Source organism: Amia ocellicauda, chromosome 11 (genome assembly GCF_036373705.1).
Source record: "Amia ocellicauda isolate fAmiCal2 chromosome 11, fAmiCal2.hap1, whole genome shotgun sequence".
Taxonomy (NCBI): Eukaryota; Metazoa; Chordata; class Actinopteri; order Amiiformes; family Amiidae; genus Amia; species Amia ocellicauda.
Genome location: NC_089860.1, coordinates 6,952,359 through 6,976,201, shown reverse-complemented (window position 1 = coordinate 6,976,201; position 23,843 = coordinate 6,952,359). Strand labels below are relative to the sequence as shown.

General features: G+C 40.3%; 1 protein-coding gene and 4 long non-coding RNA genes across 5 annotated transcripts in view; 2 read left to right on the top strand and 3 right to left on the bottom strand.

The window, feature by feature from the left end:
• The window catches only part of n4bp3 (NEDD4 binding protein 3), a 52,679-nt gene extending 43,304 nt beyond the window's left edge, over nucleotides 1-9,375 (bottom strand). Inside the window, exon 1 of the mRNA XM_066716482.1 lies at nucleotides 9,193-9,375. The gene's annotated coding sequence lies outside the window, so the exon portion shown is untranslated. The remainder of the gene's footprint in view (nucleotides 1-9,192) is intronic.
• Nucleotides 9,376-11,563: 2,188 nt separating this feature from the next.
• Nucleotides 11,564-14,546, bottom strand: LOC136762892 (uncharacterized). Its single transcript, XR_010820931.1, has 2 exons — nucleotides 14,464-14,546; nucleotides 11,564-14,124 (listed from the first exon to the last, which is right to left on the bottom strand). It is a non-coding gene; the product is annotated as an uncharacterized LOC136762892 (long non-coding RNA).
• Nucleotides 14,547-14,651: 105 nt separating this feature from the next.
• Nucleotides 14,652-15,351, top strand: LOC136762891 (uncharacterized). The gene is made up of 2 exons (XR_010820930.1): nucleotides 14,652-14,724; nucleotides 15,134-15,351. It is a non-coding gene; the product is annotated as an uncharacterized LOC136762891 (long non-coding RNA).
• A 3,372-nt stretch (nucleotides 15,352-18,723) lies between these two features.
• On the bottom strand, nucleotides 18,724-21,706 carry LOC136762890 (uncharacterized). Its single transcript, XR_010820929.1, has 2 exons — nucleotides 21,624-21,706; nucleotides 18,724-21,284 (listed from the first exon to the last, which is right to left on the bottom strand). It is a non-coding gene; the product is annotated as an uncharacterized LOC136762890 (long non-coding RNA).
• A 105-nt stretch (nucleotides 21,707-21,811) lies between these two features.
• LOC136762889 (uncharacterized) lies at nucleotides 21,812-22,511 on the top strand. The gene is made up of 2 exons (XR_010820928.1): nucleotides 21,812-21,884; nucleotides 22,294-22,511. It is a non-coding gene; the product is annotated as an uncharacterized LOC136762889 (long non-coding RNA).
• Nucleotides 22,512-23,843: the final 1,332 nt, after the last annotated feature.

Below are 23,843 nucleotides of genomic sequence, written 5' to 3'. Positions count from 1 at the left end.
CAGATTAGAGCATCCATTAGCTCTGGTCTCTGGGGAGGTGCTGCTGCAGTGATCCGCATCTTAAAGAGGGCCAATTTACACACATTTACCATCTGCTGTCTCCAAAACAGAATGACCTCTCCTGATATCTGAAGGTGTCCCAGGAGACCCCAACCCCCACCCCCCAAAAAATGTTATTGTTGTTTTGCATTTATCCAGAAAACCAGCAAGAACTACTTCTGAGGGAAAGTGTCTGAGCAGATGTGGCGATTAACAGACCAATGAAAAGTAAACCTGAGGGATTAAAATGAGGATCCTCCAAATACCAGGACTGTCCAATCACTATCAAGCAAATACCTCTGTAGTTGGAGCTCTATCCCATATGTACCAACTATGTCAAGACTCCTAATTATTACATGTCTCTGTATACACTAAGCACTAGGGGTAATAAACAGACCCTGCAATAAGGATCAGTAAAGCCAGGAGGGATTTATACGCATCTTACCATAGCAATCCTGCTAGTTACAGCGCAACTTGAGCTTTAGGGCCGATATCAAGTGATGGCTGCCCAATGTCTCCTGAGAAAAAGGTTTCAAGGGGTCCGCCTGTTTGTAAATAGCCCGCTTCCTCACTGCTACCTCTTTTTTGTATGATTATTTACAGGTTTGTCAACACCAATCCCTAAAGCAAGTAGCTGTCACCGTAAGGCTATGTCAACAACTCTGCCATTTATAATGTCTCAGATGCCGTTTCTGACAGCACGTGTGAACTTTGAGCTTTAAACCAAAACTGTGGAGACTTACAACTTGAACGGTGTGAGTTTTCAAAGGGGGCCAAAATAAGAAGCTGTTTGCAAAGTAATTTCTAAAACCAGATTTCAGGTTACGTGCTACACTCCTTTTGACGCGTTAATTATAAAATGTCAAGCATATATTTTCCTCACCTTTAAAAATATGAATTCACTCATTTGGTTATATCAGACAAGTCTCTTAAAATCACTTTTGTGACCACATTAGTCATTTTGTCCTCTTAATAAATTGTGCTGGTGTGTTTTTACAATTAGAAAGTGACAACTTCATTTTTGCAACTTTCTCACATGTTAAGAGGGAGTCTTTTTGCACTCTTCTCTTCACACTCAGGAAAGCCACCGTTTCTAGACACATTTTAAAGCAACAGTTTTTGGGACCGGATTGAACTTTGATTTAGATGTGTTGAAAGGAAAATCAATCAGAATTTGTATTTTTTTGTAGAAAATGCAGCATTCATTAAAAAAAGAACAAAATGATTTCAAGAATAAATGAAAATTTTTAGTTCTCAATTTAAACAAAAGCAGCAATATACAACATGTGGATCAGGAGTCAAGCTTTTGTGATTGGCACGGAAGCATAAGCAAAGTGCATTTTATATACTGTAGACAGACGGACAGTGTTGTCATGAGGGAGGAATGGGTCCTGTCATTCACAACATCTGCTTTATTATAGAAATGATTCACAGCCCAATGCTTAGGTTTGGTGACTAATGAACCACATTTCTGCCCACCAAGCAACGTTCCAATTAAAGTTGAGAAAGTCAGGGCACTAGTCTGTACAGAACAAAATATGCACAGGTAGGGAATACGCAGGCATATGTAAGGGACAAGGCTCGTCATTATGAATCACATCATGATCAAAAAATGTACCTTAGATATTGTGCGTCAGGGAGCGCCAGACAAAGCTAGGAAATCCTGAGCCCTGAGAGACAGGCGGAGAGATCCCCTCCCAGCTGATGGGAATCTGGAGAACTATGTGGCTCAAGAAAAAACAGGCTTCCTAAACACCTTTGTTTGGAGCTCTGGTTAGGCGATATTTACAGCAGCCACTTCTTCAGCTGCATGATATTACTTTGCTTTCATTTGCCTTGACACAACAGTCAAACACTTCATGCACTTTTTTTCCTTTTATTTTTTGTCAAAGCACTGCAAAACCCGCAGGGGTAGGATTAAAGTCTGCTGCACAGTACAATAGAATACCATATCTTAATTGAAATGGTTAATCATGTAAAGAACTGCTGTTTTCTTTTCTATATATTTATTTATTTTCAAAAAATAATAAATGGTTTATTAATCCAACATTAGGCTATAATTTAGATCACCTGATTTTTAAACTGTTTTAGGCATTTTATTCTGGCAACGTCCTTAATAAATGGTTGACGAAAAACTGAACTTTTGTGTTGTTGTGTTTTCTGATTTCAACTACAATTCTAAACCAATACATCACACACACTTTTCAAATCTTAATTCCAACGAAACTATTAATCATCACCTTATTAAAGTTTACAATACAATACCAGTTCTCATACTGAAAATTACTGTGCTTAGGTTTTACAGATTTCTCTAAACATACCAAGAAACTGCTGCCATAACTAGCATGTAGTGATCAACTTTTTCTCAATCTTACTTCTAACAAACAAGATGAAATTCAAAGCTTATGGAAGCAGTGTACATTCCTGCATGATTCAATGGAAACCTCACCCTACCAGCCAATAGCACATTCCAAACCCAATGCACAATGGCAGACACAGGACGCAGGACACAAGTGGGACACTTCAAATCTGCAAGTGTCAGGTGGTGGGTAGGTGGATTGGATTTTCAGTCCACACATGGTAATATAGCAGCATTAACAATTTAACAAAGGTGTAACATTCAATTTACACATTCATGTCTTTCAGTTGCAGGGCAACCTTAAAATCCTGTTTCTGTCTCAGTGTCTTAGGTTTATGGGGTTGAGATGCATTTAATTTGGGCCTACTTTCAAGAAAAAAAAAAAAGTACTTTCAAAAAGCACACAAAAAAAAAAGAACGAACGTAAACTTGCTGTTGCTAGATTCAGAATCAAATTTAGGTCGGAAAGCAAAAAGCTTTGATAAATCACTGCGTTTGAGCCCCCAATTGTGGAATGCAGCCCCAAGGCACACCGCGACAGACCTACAAGTGTAGCGTTTCACCTCAGAAGTTTCAAAGACTTTGCTGTCAGCAGCTGCTTCTGCCGAGGGGCCGCAAGGATTCTACGGTGCCTGCAGGTCCTTCTCTGGACCTGCCTCATGGTCAGTCTTGCAAAAGGCCACAGTGTTATCTGTCAGGTCAGCAATCTTTAAGACGGGCCTCTCGTTTCTAGGTTACGGCCAGGCTCCAGGGGGAAAACGCTGCCTGGCTCTTTTGTGGACCTTGTTTTGGGGCGTCGCGTCTGGCGAAATTTACAACGGGCTGCAAAAATTTGACTGGACGGTTAAGGGCTCAAGCCGGGGACCACCTAGGCTGGTCTGCAACCTTGTGCAAAACAATACGACTGCTGACCACAGGAACACACCCAGTCGGAGTTGCTGTTGCAGGGTAACCTACAATTGGCAGCAGACGGATCCCAACCCAGGCCTAATCTAGGGAACAAACAACAATTATCTGAGTTCTCCAGAACTTCCAAAGCAACAGTAAATCAACATCTAACAGATAGCCTCTGAGGTATAAACACTTATTTAAAAAGAGCTCTTATAATAAGGGGGGGCCGCCCACAGTCTTCAATATAAAGAAGACCCTACTCATGCAAGGGAAGGCCTTCTCAGCACTGCAGTTTAGGTCCCATTGCGGAACCCCTTTCCCAAATCAGAGCTTTATTTCTGCTTCCCAGACCCTTTATTTGAACTGAACCTGTGGATCCAGATAATTCAGTTAAGGATTAGTGAACAACAAAGATTTGCAAAACATTGTAAAGGAAATGCCGAAGTGGCCTACCCCTGTGCCACAGTGTTACACGGCCCTCCTAGGCCGACTTCCTGCTCAACACAGCTGAATAGCACTGCAGACAACTAAAGGAGACAGAAGAAAGCATTTCATCCTTCATTCTTTTCAAAGAGTATACCCTTTTCTTTTTTTCCTTCTTTTTTAAATACACCCTTCCTTCTTGAAATATTCCATGTTAAATACCAAATTGAAGCCAGCAAAGATATTTGCTTCCACAGAGCAACCTGTTCAAACCTTTTACGGTTTCCCAACCCTTTTTAGATACACTCAACAAGAGACAAACCGTGACTCAAACCCAAATGTGATGGAATCATATCCGAGGCAGAACACTGGGCTGTCAGGCCAAAACAACCAAACAAAACAATCCCCAAAAAAGCCCACAGCTGTCACTATCTAATTAATACATTTGGATGGCAAGTGAAAATGCTTACAATACTTAATTGCACTGACTGAAAGGGGAAAGGACAAATTAGTTGTGTGTTTGTTTTGGGGGGGCAACTGTAAAGAAATAAATAAAAATGTAGTCAAGACACTGATTTCTACAGAGTGTCAGTTCAATGTTTACACCCCCACTCCACACCTCTCTCTAGACTAAATCAATCTCCAACCAGCACTGACAGATACAACTGACAAAAAGGCTGACAAGAATGCTTGATTAAAAAAAAAATCAAACCAAAAGGAATCACAGAATAACACTGTTTCACAGGAAGGGTGTTAATGTACTAAAGATCACATATGATAGCATGTTTATATTAGGAAAGTAGCCTAGATGGAATGGCTTCTCAAAAGTTGCTCTAGGAGGAGGTAGCTGAAGGTTTGTCTTCTACACATATAGTCATGTCCAAGGTGAAAACCTAGTATGAGAAACTGATCTTGAAAGCTATGGAGAGAATATTCTGATACACCAGTGGTAAAGATGATGAATTCCCCAACATGTTAGAATTGTACACCACACACAGTTTGGAAGTACAACTAAGTGGGCGACAGAGACAGAATGGAGCTCCCGATTCATTTTGATATAATAATATAACATTGAGACCTCCACAGATATATATACACAAGCACTGCCAACCCCATCACTTCCACGCTGCTATAGGCTATATAATCGAGCGTACTACAACTGAACTTCAGTTTGAGAGCTCCAGAGTCCAGAGCTTTGCTTATTAAAACGAGCTACCTTGACACACACACAGATAATACAACTTGGGTAAAACACCAAGCACAAAATCCAGCACAACTCTGATGCAGTAGCTTGGCCTTGTGTAAGACCAGACGCAGACAGTCAAGTGGAAGGATGATCGTTAAATCACAGCAAAGATATGGGAAATGATTTGGGTGTGCTCGGTGCACAGTGTACTTCCTTCAGTGACTGGAGATCGAACCCACTGTTTGAAATTGGAATGTGAAAGTGCGAACACGGCCCACTTGACGCCTCGTTACTTAGGTAGTGACGACATGGGTAGAGGATGCAAGTGTGACAGGGGCTTATGTGTCGTCGGCAGAGCAGGGCTTTTGTTGATCTGTGGCTTTGTATTTCTGAACAAACAGTTAATTAGGCAGCAGCACATTAAGGGCTCAACGTACAGTCTATCTGCAATATAGCATGCTGTAGGAATCCACTGATGTCAGACGAAAAGACTGGATTAGCTTTGATCGTTTCACATCCCCTTGAGTAACGTCGATGAGCTGAAGAAACAGACACGGTTATCGGGGTGGGCGGGCTGTACTCTTACATATGGTTTGGTCGTTAACCCTAATACAGGGAGCCTCATTCGGATTTTCATTCATGAATAAAATAAACATCTTGAAGCCTGATGAATGCCTAAAAGAGCATTAGAGCCCTATTCATATTATTGTAAATCACATGCCTATGGTAATGTTCAGGAGAGTCTGGTTGTAATTAACAACTGATTACCACCTTGGGAGGAGATCCCAGTCTTACTGCTGTATGGTAATAAGATTGTCTCTGATCAGGGCTTGATCTCCTCACTTACAGACCTTCCCCTCAAAGGTCACGCTCGCAATTTGTTAAATTCATCCAGCGTTATTGTTTCAAAGGTTCCCCCCGAAGATCAAACAGTCCATTCATGCAGTACAGGTTCAGGGATGGGGGGGTTATTATTAATACAATTATCTGCTCCGAATTACTTTTTTTATCCAAATCCAAGTCAAAACCTTGACACCAACATAAACAAATCTCATCTTGCAGTTTGTGTTATGTCCTCTAGCTGTCAACCAATTCTGATCCATTTACAAGTCAGTCAAAAACTCACTTTGGCCTTATAGCGCCCGTTTTAAATGTGTTGCTTAGGGGAGCACAGGCCACACATGGGAAGACAAACAAGCAGTTTCTAATCTTGTGCAGGCACGGGTGAACAGGTGGACACAGACAACTGACACATATCGTCCAAACAACGAAGGAGGCCAGCACACGAGACGGCAGCGATTCAGCCTTTAGCACTTAAATCAATACTGCTTGGCACTAAGAGCGGACACATATAAAAAGTGGAAAATTAACTTCTGAAACAGGTTAAATTTCCTGGTTGATGGTCTCAGATTGATCGCATTCACCGAGGGCCCTGTGACACAATCCCGTTTGCAATCCCGTCTGATGGTCGACAGCTTCTGTGGTGACACATTCTGGTGGCTGAGGCTGCTGACCCAAGGGGATCCCAATATGATGATTCATTTATCTTCTCCTCCTTTGTTAGTCATTTCCACACACCAGCTCCTCTGTGGAAATGTTACTTCACGGCCGTCAGTGCGCTCATCCTCCTGATGCATTCAGCAATGCGAGTGTCACAGCCCCGCTCTCACGGCACGCAGGATGAGGGAAGGATAAAGGTGTTGCTCACCTCTTTCAAATCCCGCCAGCCCATCTCATAAATAACCACTGAGATGCCTCTACAACGCAAGGGGAAGTGGAATTATGTGCAATTATTTCTGTCAAAGAAGCAATATTGCTTTTGGAGTTGAAAATAGTCTGCTGTAGGTTTGGGATGGAAATCAACTTGTAAAGGGTTCCCTTTTACAAATGCACTTTAAACAACAAAAAGTGTCCTTAAAACTAACTTTATCCTTCAGCTGCAATGACATTTCTTCCACTATCAAAAGTTAGGTCAATATTCATTTTCCAACATTAGCAGCAGAGTCTTGAACATACTGCTCTTAATGAAATGTGGAAGATTAGGAATTCTATGAAAGATGTATTGACGGAAACCCTATTTACTTGCAGTCTTTCTATCAATCCATTCAGCTTAATGTGCACGGTATGTGATTATTGACAAGAAGTATTTTCAGATACGTCCATTACTGTAGCATTAAATCATTAGGGAGCAGGACTTGAAACCAATACACACAGTGATGAATAACAGATAAACTGATAAATGGAGTGTTTGTGCGCGAGAGAGAGAGCTTCAGTTTTTGCCTACTACTTTGTTTGGACTATAAATGCATGCTTCAATCCACCAAAATTCACCAAACACCAAAAGAGTTTTAATGCACAAATGACAGAAGTGCATAATCAAAAGAAAAACAGCAACAACAACAACAACAACAACAACAACAACAAAACAGCCAGGTTAGCAGAACTTCAGCCCCAAGAATGTTATCAGCTACAGTACTTTTCTTAGTAATTTCTTAGTGCAAATATTGTCACTGCCAACATTGCTCTAAGAGTTTTTACCCCAGCTGGTGAAAACAAGCCTTACTTTTTCATCCAGTTTTCTAACACATGTAAGGGGAGGGGGTATTGCAGTCAGTGCCTCTGGGATTTGCAAATTGGACAAAGGAAAGAACACAATATAGAACCCTGTTCCCGATTTAGCCCTGACAATACAATACAGCAGTAGGTTTGTGCATAATTGCTTCCTTATCGTGTGCGCTTTTTTCCTTGCATTTGGTAAACAGCAACAGCTCGGCATACTTAGTTGCTGCAGGAATAGATGGAGCGATTGAAGTAAATGTGTAACGGAATGAAAGACCAATAGATGACATCACCTCTGTTGAAATCTGCATCGATAGGGGGGGGCTTGATCTAGATGGGAAGTCTCCGTGATCGGTCATGTAAAAGCAAAAGACCCCCCACCTCCCCCTAACCCGGCATTCAATTCCGTAGTTTGAGATGGCAAACTGAGCACTACAGCTGTGCGGGTTTTTACAAAGCATCCCGACAATGACTTGCGCACACGCAGCGTGCACCATTGTCCACATGACTTTCTTCATTGACAATCTCATCAGCCACCAAAAAACAAAAACTAACCAAGAAATAAACCTCTTGCCAAAAGCAAGACACCACATTCACCAGGCTTTACTTTAAAGTCTCTATAGAGAACTATTTGGAAAGAGACAGAGCCAAGCAATCTCTCTTAACAGGATGACCAACACTTTTCTTTACTGTACACATTAATGTTCATGGATGATAAATTAATTGGGTCATGAAATACCCAATTCCAAAACACCGGTATATTAAACATGTATTGCAAACCAACATGACATATGCTCTTCAAGGATGCTTCACTATAATCTCATGAATTAATTAATTTCCATTTTTTTATACTTTAAGTGAAAACCATATCATACCCTCCAGGTTTAGATACAATGTATACATAATGCACTATATGGCCTTTCAAACGGTTATGCTGAAGTCAGACTTTACAAAAATATAGTTCAAGGGATTCATATGGAAAGTAGTTAGTAAGTGTGCTATAACCACATAAATCAGAATTCTAAAAAATAATAGCTTTAATTTAAAGGTGTTTGTGTCCGATTTATTTTACTGGACCAATCACATCAGCACAAGACTATTAATGAGAGTTGCAAGAATGAATATTTATTAAGAGTGCAATAATGCATCTGTATTAATACTGTAACAATGCATATGTATGAAGAGCGTGATAATGTATATGTATTAATACTGTAACAATGCATGTGTTAAGAGTGCAACTGCATATTTATTAAGAGTGCAATAATGCATATGTATTAATTGTGCAACAATGCATATTCACAGTTACTACTCCACAAGAAAAAGTATGTCCACACTCAAACACAAGTACACATCATATGCTCGTGTGCTTTAGTATGTCATTTTGACAGTATCACTTGTATTATCTTCCAATAAAGTGCTTTGAAAACCTGATGTTCAATGTATAAGTCTCAACAAGCTCATTTGAACAACAACATCAACACTCATCGAGCTGATTTGGAGCGCAACTCCGTGCCATCGCTTTCATCATGTGGGGAGTCGAGGCGAGAAGCTGCACAACTTCTGCGGTACAATTAGGCGAATACAATGCACTTCTTCTTCTTCGTATATTAAACCTGCGAATCGAAGCGCGCAACGGTTCAAAACAAATGCGATCAACTGGAGCCCGGGCTGCGGCGCCAGCTCTGCACCGCTACGGGCTGTGAAAGCTCAAGTTCCGCACACAGGGAACACTTACCATTGTAAAACGCAGAGCAGCCGCAATTCCGCGCCTATTCCCGCGTCAATGCTTCTCAGGAAACAGACAGCCTGCGCTTTGAAAGTATCCCCGGCTCTGAGGAGCTCTGCGTCTGTGCGCTGCTCCGTCTCCGTTTCCCTCTCCGCGATTTGAACCGCTTCCTCCGCGCACAACCGTGCTCACTGGCCTGGGACTCACTCTGCGGGCAGCGTGGCAGCGCCCCCTACCCGCGCCTGCGCGAACAACAGTGCAGGCCGCGTCGGCGCAGCGCAGATTTCCGCAGCTGTGCAGGGGTCTGCGCTGCTCCACCAATGGGATCGCGATATTCTGCAGCTCTGTGGAAGAACTGCGGAAATCTGCGCTACACGAACGCGACCTTATTACTTTAAAGCGGGATTGGAGTTTTTCACGCCCCCCCCTTCAACTTTAATTATGGTTTATTGCTCTGCTTTTGTAGCCTCCTTTCCAACCACTCAACGAAAATAATTGAACAACATTTATTTAAAACCGAATTAATAATCTCAAACGGTATTTTACAACTGGCAGATAAACAAACATAAATCCGGAAACTTACAAAACAGCAAATTATATACATTTGGATTTTTGTAGCAAATATTAGGCTTATTATTTATTTTTACAGCTCAGAAAAGCAGAATTGTTATGAATTTTTACATGAAATTAAAAACAATAATATATCTGTTTCAGATATATAATTGCACCTGTATTGTAAAAGAGATTCTATCTTAAACAGTCTACCTTTTAAATAATAATAATAATAATAATAATAATAATAATAATAATAATAATAATAATAATAATAATAATAATAATGTTTAAAAACAGTTTTGAATGGTGCATGCTGTGTATCTAGCTTTGATTACTTTTTCGAAATTCATCTTCAAAATGAATATGAATCCGAGAGCTGTCCGATTGGTGGGATTGGCCAGAGACCAAGCCCTGAGACATAGTGGAGCTGTCACCACAATCATGCAGGACATAAGCAAGTAACTCTTTCTCAATGCATCTGACACCCAAGAATGATTCAGTATTGGCATTTGCATGCAGTCAGCTGGACAGCTGACCTTCCCCCCTGATTGATCATAAAAATCACAAATAGAAAGGTACGATGAAAATGCCCAATAGGTGTGCTTGAATGCAATGATCCAATAGCTTGAAGGTTCACATACTGCACTTCCAGTCCAATTCAATCTACTTGTGGGACAGGACAATAGTGCTACCCATACTCCAAACAGAGGGATGAGGAAGAAGCCGGTATCCAAACAGAGGGAGAAGTTGAGTCTTAATTACAGGGTTGTATAGGGCTGACTGAGCACCATGAGAAACCTGATACATTTCTAACTCTTATTATTTGGCCAACAACTCTAATGCTTTTTAAAGTCTAAGATTGCTCTGTGCTTGAGATATTTGAGTTTAGTCTCCAGCTTGTTCAGTTATGTATTGTCTTGTATTTTTCTTGGCTGGGTCAGTTTAGATTTTTGTTTAGTTCATTCTTCCTCCCCACGCTGCATCCCTACATCTTTCCTGACCCCTTCATAGCTATCAGTCTTTTCACAGCCTTTGCCCAACTTCAGAAGAGTTCACTTGTTCACCTGAGGCACAACCCAATGGCCTATATAGTAGCTGAATAACAATACTCACCTAATACCAGGTTGAAAAGCCCCTGCTGGTTTGTGATCAACAACCATGGTCTTATATGGCCCTTAATGTTTGCAAAACCCCCTCAAAACGAATTGTAAAATATGCAGTATAAATAATAATCAGATTAACTGGGAGATGGGGGGAAGAATTATTTACAGCCAGTTCTTTGCAATCTGTTTTTGCTATAATATGCACACAGTCCAGTTGTGGCAGGGTATTTTCCTACTTCAGAAGACTAAAACGTTTTATCTAAAAATCAGAACTGTATGTATTAATAGTTGGTCCCTCCTTTCCTTCCCAATGTGTTAGAATTAATGTCACAAGTTCAATTAAAGACAGGCTTTGCATTGGTGAATTTCCCTTCATAAATACTTTTGTTTTGTATTCTGTTCTATTAAACAGGCACAAATAGTTCACAGTTGCTGCACGAATAATTGTGATGTATGTATAATGTCTTAAATAATAAACACTTCCAAATAATAAACCTGCGCCAGTAGAGGAATGTAATTTTATGCCCTAATTACAATCCTTAAGAGGGTGGGATATTCATAAACTCATTAGATAAGTTTTTTAATATAATTAGAATATGTTTTTTTAACGTAAAATATACTTATATACTTTAAAAATGTGTATCCTATATTTTTACACACTGCTACTTCACATGAACAAAACTCCCAGGATTTGTCCTTCATAGAAAACACAACACAATGTATTGAAAGATAACATTAAATGTATAAACTGTTTATTTTCAACACTTATTCAAAAATAACATTCACATGAATGTAATGAGCTTGTATGCAATATACATAGTTTACATGTGTAATGTAATAGTAAATGAAGTGATGATACTGATGAAAAGCAATGACAAACTGTGCTATTCAAACATATTACTTAGTGATTATAGTCGCCCATATGAATCAGCAACAAATCGGCAGGACCAACAAGCAAATGAGACCCATACCTTTACTGAAAGGCAATTTCAACAACAAAAGAAAAATAAACAACTGAAGCTTAATGGGCTGTGTTTCTTCAGTTTCTTCAGCATATTGTTATGAAGTAACATGTATTGTACACAGAATGAAAAAACCCAAACAAGACAGAATTACACAATCTTGCATTAAAGGACCACTAGTATGTAACTGTAGAGATCAATTGCAAACATGTTACAGAAATGTACTGTTCATGATGAGAGATCATTTATATTTCACACCTGACCACTTTATAAAAGGATCAAACATGCTGCAATTAAGCCAACTTTGCTTGCTTGTAATTTGTTGCTGTTTTAGCAGCAACTTAAAACACCAGAACATTTGTGGGCTAATGCATGAAGTGCAAGATAACTGTTCAGTTTATTGTGGCTTTCAAGGTAAAGTAAGTTGCTGATGGACGTTTCATGGTTTGCAATGGCGTATTTCAGATTAATGCCATTGCAGAAAGCTGTTTTTTCTTTTTTCTCCCCTATTATCATTATGATCTCTATATTGTTGTGCACTGTTCACTGTTGTTAATGTTATAAAACATTTATATTCATGGCTTGCAGGCAAATGTGTGTTTTTAGCAGCTTAAAATTATGTTATGCACAATTCAAAAGCTCTTATGTATATATTTGTTTCACATTAAATCTTTTAAATAATTATTAATTATTAAACAATAAATAGGAAACAATAATTTCCTGTTTATCCTGATTGTCACGTCATCTTCATACTTCACAACTCGGAACACTCCGCTATTGTGAGGTCACAGTGTCATCAAGATTCTGATGATCTTAAAGTGTATTGTAACTCAAGTTTGGCATTAATCTGATTGCTTCTGACCTGAGAATATGCACCTTTCACGTGTCATGAGTTTCATTGTGGTCTTTGCCCTTCTATCTGTTGGAAATTGCCATCATTACAAATACAGTTTTGTAAAAGAGGCTGATTTTGAGAACTGGTGGGCCTCCATCAATGTCCTGTTCAAACTCGTGGAGAACATTGGAAAACTTCACCTCATCTTCTGCCTGTTGATTTGGGCTAAGGGATATCTGTGGACAAAAAAGGTAAAAGGAAACATTTTAATGTTATAATTATATAAATGAAACATTAATTAATTCAAATATGGTTTTATAGACCTTTGATATTGACTTCCATACAGTTTGATTTCTTGGTTCTTATTCTTGTCCTCGTTTATCTCATTTAGGCTGCAATTCCTCCGGCTGTGACAGGGGTGTGTACTGCCTGCCAGAAGTCCAGCCTCAAGAGATGCAAAGGTCCCATCTCTAAAGGTACACCTGGATAGTCATTATAAAAGCTGCATTGACCATGCATTTTCAAATCTGATTCAATTTTCTCGGGGGGGGGGGATCCCACATGGACTAGTTTCCTGGAGTCAAAATGTTTCAACTTTGTGCTGAAAATGTATTTCAAGAGGAATAAAGTCATTGGTTAACTTATGTTATACTGTGCTTTTGATCACAAACTGTTTCCCATTTCAAATCATACGGAACAGTGTGAAATGAAAGTAAAAGTACATGATATAATAATTCCAATGAGAATTAATTTTATTGATAATGTATAACTTCACAAAGATATCATAATAACTTCGCTATTAATGGTTACCAAAATCCAAACCATGGGTTATTAGATGAAAAATAATTTGAGACTGCAAAATGTTTTAAAGGAAAAGAAAGAGCAGACTAGGAGAACCCACTGGACTTTATTGTGTGGATACCTGAGCCAGAACACGAGTACTGACTAAGAGGACTGACTGAGAATGTATTTCCCCTGACTGTTGTCTGTGTTGTTCACTCAGAGGGCAGTGTCTTGGGGGGGCCTGCTGCCAGTCCTCGAAGACAGTGGATAAAGCAGCCTCCACAAGAACTTCTGGATCTGCTGGAGAAGACTCCCCTCATCGATGAGGATGAACCCTCCACTGTGTGCAGACCAGGTGAGTCTCAGAGAGCTACAGATCGGGGGGTTACAAGTCTGGTCCTGGAGGGCCGCAATCCAGCAGGTTTTACAGAAAGCCTCGGAATGATCAACACCTTATACGCTGGGAATTTTGTAATTCGCAGGTGACTTTTGCAGTGTCTCAATCATGCAGTATAATTGAATCATCTCTCACAGCAGAATCAGCAGTGTTACAATATGTCTGTCCTCAGTAATCTGGCCACAGCTAGTGTGCTGAGTTATATTCCTGAAGGCAGTGAGTTTGTGCTGACTTTCCACACATGTGTTGTCCCAACTCCTGCAGCCCGTCTGGTGGGGCCCCTGTTCTGGGGTGTCTGCGCTGACACTGATGGGGAAACAGAAGAGGATGAGGAGGATACGTGAGTGACTTTTAATTTGCCTTAACTGTATCTATACTGTTAGTAATTATGCCTGTTTGACACCTCTGCCCAAATAGGATAGACAGGGATAGGTTATTATGAATAATATTGCTATGGTTTATTTGTTTCTCATCAAATACCCTCACCCAGGGCTGTTCCAGGCTCTTTGAGGATAAACATCAGTATCTTTTGTATGAACAGCCTATCTCTTCAGGAACCTAACTAAGCCTGCTGATGACCAATACATATTGTTTATAAATAATCATTATATTTACAAATCCTTTGCTGCTCTGAAAATAACTGACTTCTTTTCATAGGAGGAAAGATACTGTCCCTGCAGGAGCACCAGGAAGAGGCGTGGAAGAGGAGTGCATGACTTTAAGTCGCTCCTTCCACAAGCACGAGAGCACAGGAGGCCACAGGCCTGGAGTTAGGCTTTGTGCGACTCTCCCTGTGAAGACAGCTGCCAGCAGCACCACGGCCAGACCAAGACCGACTGCAATCCAGAAACATCCAGTGAGGACTAGTCAGTACAGGTTTCCTAAAGAAACACAGGCAGAGCGCAGGTCAGTAATGTAAGGGTCTGAGAGTGTGTTCATGTATGTTTAACATGGTTTATTGTGTGCATGTCTGTAATCACTCCCCCGGAGATCCCTAATACATGACTTACGCCTGAGAACAGGTCTTCTGCTGTAACCAGTTTGACACTTTTCTGGGATGTGCAGATCGGGCACTTGGTGGTGTTTCGATTCTGGGATCTCAATGCATGCATACAGGTGCCTTAAAGACGCAGGGATTTTTGTCAACTGATTTAAAAGTGGAGCCTACCAGCTTGACTGGAATATTCAAATGCCATTGGAGCTCTTTATTATTATTATTTTTACCATTCATCTCTGAAGTTGTTACAGTGAGCTGTATAAATGCATGTGATATTTTTGCACCATCTGATAACGTCTGTCTGTGCATTCCCCCCAGAGCAAAGCTGGACAAATGGTTGGCATCAAAAGGCAAGACCCCGAAAAGGCCGTCAATGATAGTGTCTCCCCGTGCCAGAGAGGCAGGGAGGAGAGCCTGAGAGAGGAGTGGGAGAGAAAAACTACTGGACTTCGGCTTGGAGTTGACATCTGTTTGTCCTGTTTGTCTTTTTGTTTTGTTTGTTCATTGTGGACAATAAATCACTTATTGCACCATAACACTGCCTCTGTGTTTCATAATCCCCTGCCTGAGATCCGGGTCCAACGCACCACAGTATGTAATGCTAAAGCTTGAGACAGTGCTACTTAAACTCACCTCCCTGAGTTTCTCAATATAAGGACAATTGGGAAAGGTAGATTTGCCCTTGATATCAAATAATAATGATGCAAAGTTTAAGGCAGAACACATTCAATAAAACGGAAGGAGAGTACATCATATCATAACAATCCTAACCTGGGGGAAGATTAGTGAATTTGCTGACCAACTTGGAATCTCAGTTTTTGTTTGTTTGTTTGTTTGTTTGTGTTTTCAGCTTGTATAGCCTTTCTGACCCCTTGGCATAGTCCATCCCGTCACAGTGGAATAAGGGAGTGACTGACTAGGTCACCAAACTCCTCCAGCACACGTCTAAACCCCTCTACCTCTATGGACCTCTCCTTTGTTCTTGTCCTCGACCTCAGCCTCTTCCTTGTCCATTCTTGCAAACAGCTCAGAGGTGACCTCTTTCATGCATGAATAAGGACTGATTGCTGAATGAACATAAGAACATAAGAAAGTTTGCAAACAAGAGGAGGCCATTCGCCCCATCGTGCTCGTTTGGTGTCCATTAATAACTAAGTGATCCAAGAATACTATCCAGTCTATTTTTAAATGTTCCCAAATTTTCAGCATCTACCACATTGCTGGGGAGTTTGTTCCAGATTGTGACAACTCTCTGTGTGAAGAAGTGTCTCCTGTTTTCCGTTTTGAATGCCTTGTAGCCCAATTTCCATTTGTGTCCCCGGGTGCGTGTGTCCCTGCTGATCTGGAAAAGCTCCTCTGGTTTGATGTGGTCCATGCCCTTCATGATTTTGAAGACTTGGATCAAGTCCTCACGTAGTCTCCTCTGTTCCAGGGTGAAAAGGTTCAGTTCCCTCAGTCTCTCAGTAGGACATTCCCTTCAGACCTGGAATAAGTCTGGTTGCTCTCCTCTGAACTGCCTCTAGAGCAGCGATATCTTTCTTGAAGTGTGGAGCCCAGAACTGTACACAGTATTCCAGATGAGGTCTAACTAGTGCATTGTACAGTCTTAACATTTTGACAATATACCCTAACATTGTGTTTGCCTTTTTTATTGCTTCCCCACACTGTTTGGATGGAGAAAGTGAGGAGTCCACATAGATTCCGAGGTCTTTCTCATGCGATACTTCATTTAGTTCTATTCCTCCCATAGTGTAATTATAGTGGACATTTTTGTTACCTGCGTGTATTACCTTGCACTTGTCCACATTGAATTTCATCTGTCAGGTGTCGGCCCACAACTGAATTTTTATCCAAGTCCCTTTGAATAGCCTGAAAAAAGAGACGAAAGAAGCGATACTATGTCACCCTCTTGTGGTAGAGATACGTCATTTCATCTGCACTTCAGTCATTCTGTTTCTTTCTCGTATTGTGCGTGACAGTCATATGAAAAATAATGTCAATGTGAATATCTTTCTCGCCTGTGACTTTCACCATCTTTAAAATGCCTGATTTCATGATACAGCAAATTAAATCTCGAATGCTTCAAATATCTTGTGAGGCAGTAATATCCCTAGTATTTTTGAATTATTTATTTTCGTATTGTATAAGTAATCAATTAACCTTCTCAAATACAGAATGGCTGGTAGCCAGTAGAAATAATCTGTCCATCAATTTATGGTGTAACTAATGTAGAACATGTTGCTTTGACTGTCTCAAGGACAGCAACCAACTTCATTCTATGCAATACTTATAGTTTCTCTCGATTGTTTGAGCACATTTGCAAAATACACTAAAGACTCTCAAAACATGAAATACATGACACAAAATCAAATACATCCATTAAAACATTCAACTTGTTATCTAATGAAAATTTATTTCCATCATTTGTTAAAGGCCCAGTGAATACTAACTACAACTATCAATACACCCTAACATGGTTAACCCACTTGTATATGTCTGTGCCATTTGTTGATACTATAATTATAGTATGAACATTAAAGGTAAGTAAACATATTATCACAGCATGGGCTGTATTCTTTTTTCCTAAAATTATTTCACCAAAGATGTTCAATAAAGAAAGAATGTCACTCTAGAGCAAGAATATCCAGAAACAAAAGGCTATATTGTACCTTATTCATTTTGTCCATTACAAATGCAATGATGTAGAAACAGAGAATAAAAATAAAATACTCCAAGCTAACAAATCACTGCGAAAACAGAGCAATGTCAAAAAAGGCAACACAGATACAGTAAACACCACATTCAGTGCATTTGTTCTTGACAGTCAGGCCACATTTTTCTTCAACTTCACACTTGATGTTTTCCCTTGCAATGCATCGTGGAAAGAATCTCCTTGCATGGCACATCCACGCATGTCTTAATCATTAATCATAAACTTTCCACCTCCATGCAGAGAACAATTCCTTGATTGGACTGAGAAAAGCAGAGTAAATAGATGCTGGAGACCCTCTGACCAATGAGGTTCCTCCATTGTCTCCATACTTTTGAAAGGTTGAAGCAGGCTTCATCCACATAAATGAATGTATTGGGTGTTGCGTTGTCCAGCCTGACTCACCTTTATTAACAACATGGTCAATACAGTAATTGTGGCACGAATTTAGTCTCAAACATTAGCTCTTTGTATACCCCTTTGAGCTACTCCAGCAAGTAGTCTACAGATGCATGCAAAAGAGGTGTAAACATAATCTCAATTTGTCATTTTCAGTGTAAAGAGGAAGAGCCAGGGGGAGGGGAGTAAAAGTGCCATCAAGGTCCTGAAGATCCTGACCCCGGTAGGGCACTCCTGTCTGATCAAGAGGTGGTCTGCTCAGATTCCCAACAAGCTGGCGGACCATGACCCCTGTGTGACCTCGTTGGCTGAGCTGGTGGGCCTGGATGGAGATGCCAATGCCTACATCTACAGACACAAGCCTGCCCTGCAGGATGTGAAGAGCCTGCCCCAGCATGCAGAGAGCCTGGGCAGCTTTTAGCTGGCTGAGATATGATGATCCACAGAAAAAATCTTATCATTGATGGGAACAATGTTATGGTCAGGCTCTGATTCTGGAGATCTCGATCTACAGCCCCTTTCAAACCCTAGCACACCAACCATTGTGCAATAAATATTTATATATTAACTATGTGGTTTTGTCACAAATTTGGCCCCTTTTGGTAGTTTGTGCAATATATGGATTTTACGTAAATATGCAGTTTTAAATTTGTTTTTTAATATATTTAGAATATGTTTTTTTAACGTAAAATATACTTATATACTTTAAAAATGTGTATCCTAATATTTTTACACACTGCCACTTCACATGAACAAAACTCCCAGGATTTGTCCTTCATAGAAAACACAACACAATGTATTGAAAGATAACATTAAATGTATAAACTGTTTATTTTCAACACTTATTCAAAAATAACATTCACATGAATGTAATGAGCTTGTATGCAATATACATAGTTTACATGTGTAATGTAATAGTAAATGAAGTGATGATACTGATGAAAAGCAATGACAAACTGTGCTATTCAAACATATTACTTAGTGATTATAGTCGCCCATATGAATCAGCAACAAATCGGCAGGACCAACAAGCAAATGAGACCCATACCTTTACTGAAAGGCAATTTCAACAACAAAAGAAAAATAAACAACTGAAGCTTAATGGGCTGTGTTTCTTCAGTTTCTTCAGCATATTGTTATGAAGTAACATGTATTGTACACAGAATGAAAAAACCCAAACAAGACAGAATTACACAATCTTGCATTAAAGGACCACTAGTATGTAACTGTAGAGATCAATTGCAAACATGTTACAGAAATGTACTGTTCATGATGAGAGATCATTTATATTTCACACCTGACCACTTTATAAAAGGATCAAACATGCTGCAATTAAGCCAACTTTGCTTGCTTGTAATTTGTTGCTGTTTTAGCAGCAACTTAAAACACCAGAACATTTGTGGGCTAATGCATGAAGTGCAAGATAACTGTTCAGTTTATTGTGGCTTTCAAGGTAAAGTAAGTTGCTGATGGACGTTTCATGGTTTGCAATGGCGTATTTCAGATTAATGCCATTGCAGAAAGCTGTTTTTTCTTTTTTCTCCCCTATTATCATTATGATCTCTATATTGTTGTGCACTGTTCACTGTTGTTAATGTTATAAAACATTTATATTCATGGCTTGCAGGCAAATGTGTGTTTTTAGCAGCTTAAAATTATGTTATGCACAATTCAAAAGCTCTTATGTATATATTTGTTTCACATTAAATCTTTTAAATAATTATTAATTATTAAACAATAAATAGGAAACAATAATTTCCTGTTTATCCTGATTGTCACGTCATCTTCATACTTCACAACTCGGAACACTCCGCTATTGTGAGGTCACAGTGTCATCAAGATTCTGATGATCTTAAAGTGTATTGTAACTCAAGTTTGGCATTAATCTGATTGCTTCTGACCTGAGAATATGCACCTTTCACGTGTCATGAGTTTCATTGTGGTCTTTGCCCTTCTATCTGTTGGAAATTGCCATCATTACAAATACAGTTTTGTAAAAGAGGCTGATTTTGAGAACTGGTGGGCCTCCATCAATGTCCTGTTCAAACTCGTGGAGAACATTGGAAAACTTCACCTCATCTTCTGCCTGTTGATTTGGGCTAAGGGATATCTGTGGACAAAAAAGGTAAAAGGAAACATTTTAATGTTATAATTATATAAATGAAACATTAATTAATTCAAATATGGTTTTATAGACCTTTGATATTGACTTCCATACAGTTTGATTTCTTGGTTCTTATTCTTGTCCTCGTTTATCTCATTTAGGCTGCAATTCCTCCGGCTGTGACAGGGGTGTGTACTGCCTGCCAGAAGTCCAGCCTCAAGAGATGCAAAGGTCCCATCTCTAAAGGTACACCTGGATAGTCATTATAAAAGCTGCATTGACCATGCATTTTCAAATCTGATTCAATTTTCTCGGGGGGGGGGGATCCCACATGGACTAGTTTCCTGGAGTCAAAATGTTTCAACTTTGTGCTGAAAATGTATTTCAAGAGGAATAAAGTCATTGGTTAACTTATGTTATACTGTGCTTTTGATCACAAACTGTTTCCCATTTCAAATCATACGGAACAGTGTGAAATGAAAGTAAAAGTACATGATATAATAATTCCAATGAGAATTAATTTTATTGATAATGTATAACTTCACAAAGATATCATAATAACTTCGCTATTAATGGTTACCAAAATCCAAACCATGGGTTATTAGATGAAAAATAATTTGAGACTGCAAAATGTTTTAAAGGAAAAGAAAGAGCAGACTAGGAGAACCCACTGGACTTTATTGTGTGGATACCTGAGCCAGAACACGAGTACTGACTAAGAGGACTGACTGAGAATGTATTTCCCCTGACTGTTGTCTGTGTTGTTCACTCAGAGGGCAGTGTCTTGGGGGGGCCTGCTGCCAGTCCTCGAAGACAGTGGATAAAGCAGCCTCCACAAGAACTTCTGGATCTGCTGGAGAAGACTCCCCTCATCGATGAGGATGAACCCTCCACTGTGTGCAGACCAGGTGAGTCTCAGAGAGCTACAGATCGGGGGGTTACAAGTCTGGTCCTGGAGGGCCGCAATCCAGCAGGTTTTACAGAAAGCCTCGGAATGATCAACACCTTATACGCTGGGAATTTTGTAATTCGCAGGTGACTTTTGCAGTGTCTCAATCATGCAGTATAATTGAATCATCTCTCACAGCAGAATCAGCAGTGTTACAATATGTCTGTCCTCAGTAATCTGGCCACAGCTAGTGTGCTGAGTTATATTCCTGAAGGCAGTGAGTTTGTGCTGACTTTCCACACATGTGTTGTCCCAACTCCTGCAGCCCGTCTGGTGGGGCCCCTGTTCTGGGGTGTCTGCGCTGACACTGATGGGGAAACAGAAGAGGATGAGGAGGATACGTGAGTGACTTTTAATTTGCCTTAACTGTATCTATACTGTTAGTAATTATGCCTGTTTGACACCTCTGCCCAAATAGGATAGACAGGGATAGGTTATTATGAATAATATTGCTATGGTTTATTTGTTTCTCATCAAATACCCTCACCCAGGGCTGTTCCAGGCTCTTTGAGGATAAACATCAGTATCTTTTGTATGAACAGCCTATCTCTTCAGGAACCTAACTAAGCCTGCTGATGACCAATACATATTGTTTATAAATAATCATTATATTTACAAATCCTTTGCTGCTCTGAAAATAACTGACTTCTTTTCATAGGAGGAAAGATACTGTCCCTGCAGGAGCACCAGGAAGAGGCGTGGAAGAGGAGTGCATGACTTTAAGTCGCTCCTTCCACAAGCACGAGAGCACAGGAGGCCACAGGCCTGGAGTTAGGCTTTGTGCGACTCTCCCTGTGAAGACAGCTGCCAGCAGCACCACGGCCAGACCAAGACCGACTGCAATCCAGAAACATCCAGTGAGGACTAGTCAGTACAGGTTTCCTAAAGAAACACAGGCAGAGCGCAGGTCAGTAATGTAAGGGTCTGAGAGTGTGTTCATGTATGTTTAACATGGTTTATTGTGTGCATGTCTGTAATCACTCCCCCGGAGATCCCTAATACATGACTTACGCCTGAGAACAGGTCTTCTGCTGTAACCAGTTTGACACTTTTCTGGGATGTGCAGATCGGGCACTTGGTGGTGTTTCGATTCTGGGATCTCAATGCATGCATACAGGTGCCTTAAAGACGCAGGGATTTTTGTCAACTGATTTAAAAGTGGAGCCTACCAGCTTGACTGGAATATTCAAATGCCATTGGAGCTCTTTATTATTATTATTTTTACCATTCATCTCTGAAGTTGTTACAGTGAGCTGTATAAATGCATGTGATATTTTTGCACCATCTGATAACGTCTGTCTGTGCATTCCCCCCAGAGCAAAGCTGGACAAATGGTTGGCATCAAAAGGCAAGACCCCGAAAAGGCCGTCAATGATAGTGTCTCCCCGTGCCAGAGAGGCAGGGAGGAGAGCCTGAGAGAGGAGTGGGAGAGAAAAACTACTGGACTTCGGCTTGGAGTTGACATCTGTTTGTCCTGTTTGTCTTTTTGTTTTGTTTGTTCATTGTGGACAATAAATCACTTATTGCACCATAACACTGCCTCTGTGTTTCATAATCCCCTGCCTGAGATCCGGGTCCAACGCACCACAGTATGTAATGCTAAAGCTTGAGACAGTGCTACTTAAACTCACCTCCCTGAGTTTCTCAATATAAGGACAATTGGGAAAGGTAGATTTGCCCTTGATATCAAATAATAATGATGCAAAGTTTAAGGCAGAACACATTCAATAAAACGGAAGGAGAGTACATCATATCATAACAATCCTAACCTGGGGGAAGATTAGTGAATTTGCTGACCAACTTGGAATCTCAGTTTTTGTTTGTTTGTTTGTTTGTTTGTGTTTTCAGCTTGTATAGCCTTTCTGACCCCTTGGCATAGTCCATCCCGTCACAGTGGAATAAGGGAGTGACTGACTAGGTCACCAAACTCCTCCAGCACACGTCTAAACCCCTCTACCTCTATGGACCTCTCCTTTGTTCTTGTCCTCGACCTCAGCCTCTTCCTTGTCCATTCTTGCAAACAGCTCAGAGGTGACCTCTTTCATGCATGAATAAGGACTGATTGCTGAATGAACATAAGAACATAAGAAAGTTTGCAAACAAGAGGAGGCCATTCGCCCCATCGTGCTCGTTTGGTGTCCATTAATAACTAAGTGATCCAAGAATACTATCCAGTCTATTTTTAAATGTTCCCAAATTTTCAGCATCTACCACATTGCTGGGGAGTTTGTTCCAGATTGTGACAACTCTCTGTGTGAAGAAGTGTCTCCTGTTTTCCGTTTTGAATGCCTTGTAGCCCAATTTCCATTTGTGTCCCCGGGTGCGTGTGTCCCTGCTGATCTGGAAAAGCTCCTCTGGTTTGATGTGGTCCATGCCCTTCATGATTTTGAAGACTTGGATCAAGTCCTCACGTAGTCTCCTCTGTTCCAGGGTGAAAAGGTTCAGTTCCCTCAGTCTCTCAGTAGGACATTCCCTTCAGACCTGGAATAAGTCTGGTTGCTCTCCTCTGAACTGCCTCTAGAGCAGCGATATCTTTCCTGAAGTGTGGAGCCCAGAACTGTACACAGTATTCCAGATGAGGTCTAACTAGTGCATTGTACAGTCTTAACATTTTGACAATATACCCTAACATTGTGTTTGCCTTTTTTATTGCTTCCCCACACTGTTTGGATGGAGAAAGTGAGGAGTCCACATAGATTCCGAGGTCTTTCTCATGCGATACTTCATTTAGTTCTATTCCTCCCATAGTGTAATTATAGTGGACATTTTTGTTACCTGCGTGTATTACCTTGCACTTGTCCACATTGAATTTCATCTGTCAGGTGTCGGCCCACAACTGAATTTTTATCCAAGTCCCTTTGAATAG